This window comes from Schistocerca gregaria, unplaced genomic scaffold (genome assembly GCF_023897955.1).
Source record: "Schistocerca gregaria isolate iqSchGreg1 unplaced genomic scaffold, iqSchGreg1.2 ptg000001l___fragment_3, whole genome shotgun sequence".
NCBI lineage: Eukaryota > Metazoa > Arthropoda > Insecta > Orthoptera > Acrididae > Schistocerca > Schistocerca gregaria.
The window spans coordinates 7,806,972-7,814,902 of NW_026061699.1; the positions used below are offsets into that span (position 1 = coordinate 7,806,972).

A 7,931-nucleotide genomic window follows, 5' to 3' on the forward strand; every position below is an offset into this window, starting at 1 on the left:
CTCGTCACGTACTTCACTTTTATTTCATAATTATTTCTGAGAGGTAAAGGAATTGTATGACAACATGCAGAGCTAGTGGCGTCAAAATTAACACACATACTTGATGTGACTCAAAAGCCGAACGATTTACTTTCCGACGTTGTTTTAGATGTGCAAGTGCCAGTCAAAACTCGCGGTGACGGCACCCTGCCGACCACTTCGCTAGTTAACACCGGTCTTGTTGTGTGTGTTTCAAGCTCAAGAGCAACTCCAAGCAAAAAATAGTCAACAGCAACATTCAGACGGTTTCGTACTGCTCAATTGCTACATTAAAACGGTATGTTTCTTTTTCAGAACTCTAAAAACACGAGCGTGACAGCATTCGAAAATGTAGTCTTCAGATCCGAAGTCCGACGCCTGATCCATTAGGACACACGGTCACTGACGACCAACTGTAACTTGTATACGACTCATCTCGAAACGCTCACACCCTGAGGATTTGTGTTTTCGTTCTGCACAGCCGCTGCCCCTTGCTGTTTCCCAACCATTCGTTACATTCAACCTCTTACGAGACCGACCAAATATAGACTGTGAAGCAAGACCACAAACTTTGTGCATTCGGAATCGAAGGCAGGGCGTCCCTCGCCGCATTTGCTACGATGGACATTTGCTACTTCTGCAGAAGCGGCTGCTGCGACGACGACGACGACGACGACGACGACGACGACCGCGAGAGGCTCTGAGATATGTGAGAAATACATCTATAAAATGTAATTCAGACTGCCTCGTCCCACCTTATGCTGTACCGCTTTGGCAAATGCTTTATCTGGCGTGAGGTCGGTCGCTCGACGGCGCGTTCGGCGCGGGCCCGCCCGTAGCCGGCGCGCCGTAAGGCACGGAGTCTCGCACTGGGGCGTATCGCTTCCAGACGGGCGTGCCGCGGCAGTCCTCACAGGGGAAGTGATGCGTCTCTTATAGTCTCTCCTTCCCAAGTGGCTCTTTCCGCCTTCCCGTGGTGCCAGACGTTAAGCTTGGCATTTTGCCTTGCGACAAAAGGGAGAGCTGCGACCCAACCCGATGCGAAAGCGAAGGGTGCATGGCACAGGGGGAGCTGTGTCGAGGGACCATACATCAGTCCCTTCTTTTCGCAGGTTACAGAACAACAGGTGCTCTGCATGCCGGCGATCTCGTTTGTCGGCGTGGGATCGCGGCGCGTGTCGGCAAGGGTGCTTCGCCGCGCCCCTGGGTATCCGGGGCGTGTTCTGCCAAACCCAGGTGGTGGTAACATCGCCTGGGCCAGGTTAGATGGGTCCAGACCGCCGAACGCCTGGGGGACCGGCCCGCCACCTGAGTAGGAGTGGGTCCCTGGCCGAGAGGTGGAAACTCGGGCAAGTAGGCGGCGAAGGGCGAGAGGTGCATCCGCCTCTCCGGAGTGCGGGGTGCAGTTGCCAGGGTGCGTCGCGTGAAATCGCCGATGACGAAGTCACCGAGGGGGACCAGTGCGCTGGAAACGGCGCGCTGAACCCAGCAGTTCTGGAGTGCTCTTGACCTAGGGGCGAGGTCGGTGAGCGAGCTGCAGAATGTCCCCCCCCCCCCCCCCCCCCATGCCAGAGGAGCCGGTCCGGGGCAAGAGACGGGCTCCCACCCCTTTTTTTTATCACTCGTTCATCATGGCTACACCAGAAACGAGTGATTCGAGTGCGCCAACGCGAGCTTCCGTGATGTCTGAACCCGCTCCTCAGGACGAGTCGGGACAGGCAACTGAGGATAATGTCCTACAAAGACACACGAGAATATCATTGCTCCTCGAGCAACATATCAAAAATGGTAAAATTAGTCAAGCGGCTCTGACTATAATCAAAAATGAACTGGCGGCGTGGGCTATCGCAAACGCCAAGCTTGATGGCCGTGTAGAAGAACTTACAAAAGAAAATGAGGGACTAAGGAAACAACCCGGAAAGACCTGGGCAGCGGTGGTCGCACAAGCGCCACCAAAACCGCAGACTACAAAGGATGCCATTGCAAAAGTCACTAAAAGATCAGACACAACTGTATTCCTAAGGACCCTGCCTGGTCAGGACACTAGCGTAAAAAGAATCCAGGAATTGCTTACGACAACTATCAATCCAGCAAAAGACAAAATTAAAATAAATAAGGTAAAACCCAGCAGAAACTCTGTTATTGTTGAAGTAGCTTCAGAAGAGGACAAAGAGAAACTGTTAAGTAATGCAAAACTAAACTCGGTGGTCAAATGCGAGCCACCAAGGAAAAGAAACCCATTGGTCATCTTGTATGATGTACCAACAGTCATGACGAATGAAGAACTGCAAAAATCTATAAAGGCTCAGAATTTTGAAGATATGACAGAAGAAGAATTTAAAGCAAATTTCAATTTGAGATTCATAACTGGGCCTCGGGACCGTGATGTGGTCCATCACGTTGCCGAGGTCTCCGCTCACATGTGGAAAAAAATTACAGCAATGGGCAGACTATACGTCGGCTTTCACGCCATTAACACACGCGACTTTCTGGTCGTACCACGTTGCCACAATTGTGGAGATCTCGACCACGTTTTGAGGCACTGTACCAGGGGGTCGGCCTGCTCGAAATGTGGCGAGGATGGCCATGTCAGGAAGGACTGTAGGGCTGCGGCGGTTTGTATCCCCTGCAAGAGACGGGGTAAAAAGCCCTGTGGTACCATGGGACGTAGCTGCCCCACCTACAGACTTCTGGAACAAAGGCTTATTTCAAGAATAGACTATGGCTGATCAAACCAAAGCCAACAGGATGCCCAAAAGGAAATCCCCTAGCAAAAGGAGGAGGGATGCCATGAGGGCGAGTGCCTTCAAGCTTTTCTTGAGGTTGCACATGGGCACCACAACCAGAACCGTAGATAAAGGCACTCAAACCGACTCTACCACTACGGATAGAGGGACACAAACGAGGCCTCTGGCAGTCACGCTCCCCTCCTCCCCAAGCAGGGAAACAAGGCCGACTAAAGACCTACGGCAACGGCATCCTGTACCAGAGACGGTGGCAGTCTCAGCAGAATTAAATATAACAACAAAACAACCAGTTCAAGAAAATAAAATAACTAGTTCAAGTGAACCAGATGCAACAAAAGATCCTGTAGTGAGACTGCCACCTGTCGATCCAGTTAGAGTCTATCCAAACCTTGAACTCACCATGCAACTGGCGAGGCTGGAGCAGCCGACTACCCTGACCACTGCCTTGAGACATGTGGTTCGGGTGGGACATGAATATGGACAGAGAGTCACCTTCTCGGTAATGGAGGCTGTGGACAGAATTCAACTCAAGTCAGTGAATCTCCCGACTGACTTCGGAGCCCTGCGTGACCTACTAAAGAAAGTCTTTGACAGACGTGGAGAAAAATTCGACCTGAATGAAATTTATCGACAAGCAGTTCTGGCAAATGGACGTATCACATTTGACTGGAACAAAACATGGCCTCATGACAGAATTCACACATACACTCCATAGACAACTACATGACGGAAATTACCATTGGCCAACTCAACACTCATAACAGCAGACTTGTCATGCAGGAGTTACGAAGGGAAGTGGAGGAGAGGAGACTGGATGTGGTCTGCCTGCAGGAGCCATACTCCCTAAACGGGAAGATAGCTTTCACAGCTGCGACCTGGCAAGTCGTCTGCAGAGGAGAAGACCCAAAAGCGGCAATTATTATTACAAACAAACTGATAAGGGCTACAGTCCTAACGCAGTTCACAACCAGCCACTGCAACGTCGTGGAGCTGCAGTCTCCAGCAGGAGCTATTATTATGATCAACACATACTTCCAATATGGTGATGATATTGAAAGACACCTAGCTCATCTCACCACAGCTATCACGGCGTTGCGGGGGCGGAAAACATTTGTGACTGCCGATATGAATGCCAAATCCCCCCTATGGTACAGCGGCACCAGGGATCCCAATGGAGAGAAGGCAGAAGAAGCCATCATGGCCTTGCAGCTTGTAGTGGCTAACAAGCCAGGCAACCCTCCGACCTATGCGGCGGGAGGGGGCCAAGGCACAAACATCGACGTGACCCTGGCTACGCCAAACGCAGCATACCTAATCCAGCAATGGAAAGTAGTTGAGAATGCCACTACAAGTGACCACAATCTCATTACTTTCAACATAGGAGATGGCGAGAGCCGCTGGGCCAGGGGGTGGGAAATACAATACAATTACAATAGAGCCGACTGGGAGAGACTTGCTGGGGAGTGCGACATTCCTCCGTTATCAGAGGGTGACGACCACAGAGACCTTGACGTTGACAACAGAGCCGAAGAACTGGTCTCAGTAATAACTCGAGCAGTCAAAGCAGCCGTACCTACTAGGAGGAGGGCCATGGCGGCCTCTCCATCACCATGGTCTGCTGAACTAGAGGAGATGCGCCGGTCGGTCAGAAGGCTCAGGAGGCACTACCAGCGCAGTGTCGTCTGGCAAGAAAGACAAAGATGGCTGCAGCTTTACCGGGAAGCCAAAGATAACTTCCAAAAACAGCTACGGGAAGTTAGAACAAAGAGTTGGGAACACTTTGTTCTGAACCAATTAGCATTAGACCCATGGGGAGTTCCCTACAGGCTTGTCCGGGAAAAGATCCGTTCTCCGATGGAGCTTTCAACCGTCAGGCATGGGGACCGGATGACGGGGTCTTGGCAGGAAACTGCTGAGGTCCTTCTCCACTCCCTGTTGCCTGATGATACTGCGGATGAGACAGACGAACAACGGCAGCTGCGGGAGAATAACAACAATGCGTATGAAAATGATATGGCAGTCTACCCATTCTCAGAAGAAGAGGTAGCTGCCCATATAAATTCCCTGAAGAGAGGAAAAGCTCCTGGGCCAGACGGTATTGTGGCGGAAGTGGTGCAATTCCTGGCCCCCCAGATAGTCGCCCCTCTAACTCATTTATATAACGAACGCCTCAGGCAGAAAAAGTTCCCTCGAATGTGGAAGAGGGCAAATGTGGTAATTATAAAGAAAGGGGCTGACAAAGACCCAGCAGAAACTAAATCTTATAGACCTATCTGCCTGCTTGATCTGCTTGGGAAGATTCTGGAGAGACTTCTGGCTGATAGACTGGCTGCACACCGAGTGCTGTGCGGAATGAGCAACAGGCAGTTTGGCTTCAGGCCTGGACGATCGGCATCTGATGCAATCGCCCTGGCGGCCGAGGTCTGCGGCTCTACCCCGTACAAGTACGTTGTTGGCATCATGGTGGATATAAGTGGCGCCTTCGACAACCTGTGGTGGCCTTCGCTCTTCTCCTGCTTAAGGGAGAAGGAGTGTCCAGGGCCGCTATATGGCTGTCTGAGGAGCTATTGTGAAGATCGGGAGGTCTGGCTATCATCTGCTAGCACAAGAGTAAGGAAAACTATCACCAAGGGATGTCCCCAGGGTTCCGTACGGGTCCGCTGTTCTGGGACATCCACATGGAACCCTTACTAGATACATTACAACAAAGTGATGAAGTGCTGGAGGTGATAGCCTACGCAGATGATCTCCTCCTACTGGTCGGCGGCCGTAGCCGAGAAGACATAAAGCCTAAGATCGAGAGAACAATAAACACACTCCAACTGTGGTGCCGCAAGACAAAAATGACAATTTCACCGGCCAAGTCTACGTATCTTCTTCTAAAGGGACAATTAGCTCGTAACCCAACTGTTAGGATAGATGGATCACCAGTTCTCCGGCGACGTGAGACACGCTACCTTGGTATCATCATTGATGAAAGGTGGACTTTTGGTAGACACATCGAAACCGTAACTCAAAGAGCTTTACAGGTACTCAACAACCTCATCTCCATTGAGCACAAGCGGTTTCATCTTCCACCACATCTCATCAAACTCTATCATAACAGTGTACTAACATCCATAGTGGGTTACGGATCCGGAGTCTGGGCACACAGGCTCACGAGGGTGGTGCCCGCCATGACAGTGAGGAGAGTGCAGAGAAATATGATCCTGAGATCAGTGGGGGCATACAGAACTACACCGGGAGGAGCCCTGTTAGTTATTATGGGGCTTTGCCCCCTGGATATCAAAATTCGGGAGCAGGCCGCTTGGTACTGGACTAAAAAGGGGAATTTGGAAAAAACCGAGGAAATTCTGGGCAGCAGGACTGAAAATAAAGTAGAGATTAGGAAAAAAGGGGAGCTGCTATGGCAACTTTCGTGGGAAACCGAAGAAACAGGGCGTCGAACCTTTGAGCTCCTACCAGATGTCAGGGAAAGGATGGAAATGTCACATTTCGATCCATCCCGGGGACTCATCCACTTCCTCACTGGACATGGACCGTACTCGACATATCTATGTCGATTTGGTAAAAAGGCGACACCTGCGTGTGACTGTGGTGTTCTGGAGGGTACTCCTGACCATGTAGTCTACGAGTGCCCCCTTTTCAATGATGTGGCCTCAGTACTGCGGGACCAAGTACCACACAACGACACATATAGACTAATCAGACATCGCGACACTTTCGACATCATAAATAAACTGGCTAACGCGGTATCTCAGAAAGTCCTAAAGGACTACCTGAAAGAACTATAGTAGTACAAGAAAGAGATAAACCAGGACACAGATAGAGTTTGATACCCTACTCCCAAACCGCCTGGGCGCGGAAAAGCCGACTTCCTCAGTCTGAATCCGCCGCGCCACAGGATTCTGGGGGGGTGGGGTGCAGCCTTACCGAACCAGACAACGCACCGGACTTGACATTAGGATAAGTTAGTTGTAGGACTTAGTTTTTAGACATTATTATTAGTAACCTGCAGCGATTACCATCTTGGCCTGCCCAGTGTCAGGGGCACGCTCATTGGGATTAGCTCAATGAGCAAGGCTCTATAGTAGGTTTATATAAATTAGCTGACACAACTGTAACGCTGTAGGATTAGTAACTAGTCTTAAGATTAAATGTTTGTAGTAGACTAACACTAATGTTGCCCATTGCTTACTGTTCACTTATATACTAACTAGTTACTACATAGGACTTAGAATTAGCTGCTAATTATCCTTGTGTAACTAGCTTGGCCCACTAATCAAATAAGGCAGTGGGCTAGATGTAAAATTAACATTCTTTTATGGAAATAAATAATTTTTTTAAAAAAAATGCTTTATCTGCGCCATTCGCCTTAATCACATCTGAGAGTGATTCTTAATAAAACGCCTGTCGCTAATTGTTCGTCATCACAGATATTGTTTTCTATACGGCCACGACGCGAAACTGATTTCCAAAATCCGTCTTCCTCCTCTGAGGATGGAACTTACGACCCCTGGTTAAATACACCAGTGCTGTACCACTTTTTTTTTTTTTTTTTTTTTTTTTTTTTACGGCTAATATTTGCAGCTATGGCGACCCATTACTGCTTGGCTACACATCTGACACGTAACCGATGTGCTCTCCTAACAACAACACTCGCATTTCAGAACATGTCTTTCACACATGTCTACAAAATCACCTTCACCTTCAAATACAGTTTCCTTGCGACTGACAGAGACGTAGGCAAAGTTTAAAGTTGCTATTTCCATTACATCTCGTTAATCAGAAAAACGGTAATTTACACCTGCAGCGGAACAAAGTTCCGTTCCGCCCAGCGTGTGGCTCGAACCCACGATCTTGAGATTAAGAGTCTGACGCTCTACCGACTGAGCTAGCCGGCTACCGCGGTGAGTATCTGCCGGGTAGCACGTCACACAGTACTCGTTTGGGTTGGGTGGTCCCATACAGAACCTCTCCATGCTGCCTAATGTTCTCCTAACGTTACACTCGTCACGTACTTCACTTTAATGTCATAATCATTTCTGAGAGGTAAAGAAATTGCATGACAACATGCAGAGCTAGTGGCGTCAAAATTAACACACATACTTTATGTGACTCAAAAGCCGAACGAGTTACTTTCCGACGTTGTTTTAGATGTGCAAG

General features: G+C 49.4%; 1 non-coding gene across 1 annotated transcript; it reads right to left on the reverse strand.

The window, feature by feature from the left end:
* Positions 1 to 7,596: 7,596 nt before the first annotated feature.
* On the reverse strand, positions 7,597 to 7,669 carry Trnak-cuu (transfer RNA lysine (anticodon CUU)). Its single transcript has one exon. It is a non-coding gene; the product is annotated as a tRNA-Lys (tRNA).
* Positions 7,670 to 7,931: the final 262 nt, after the last annotated feature.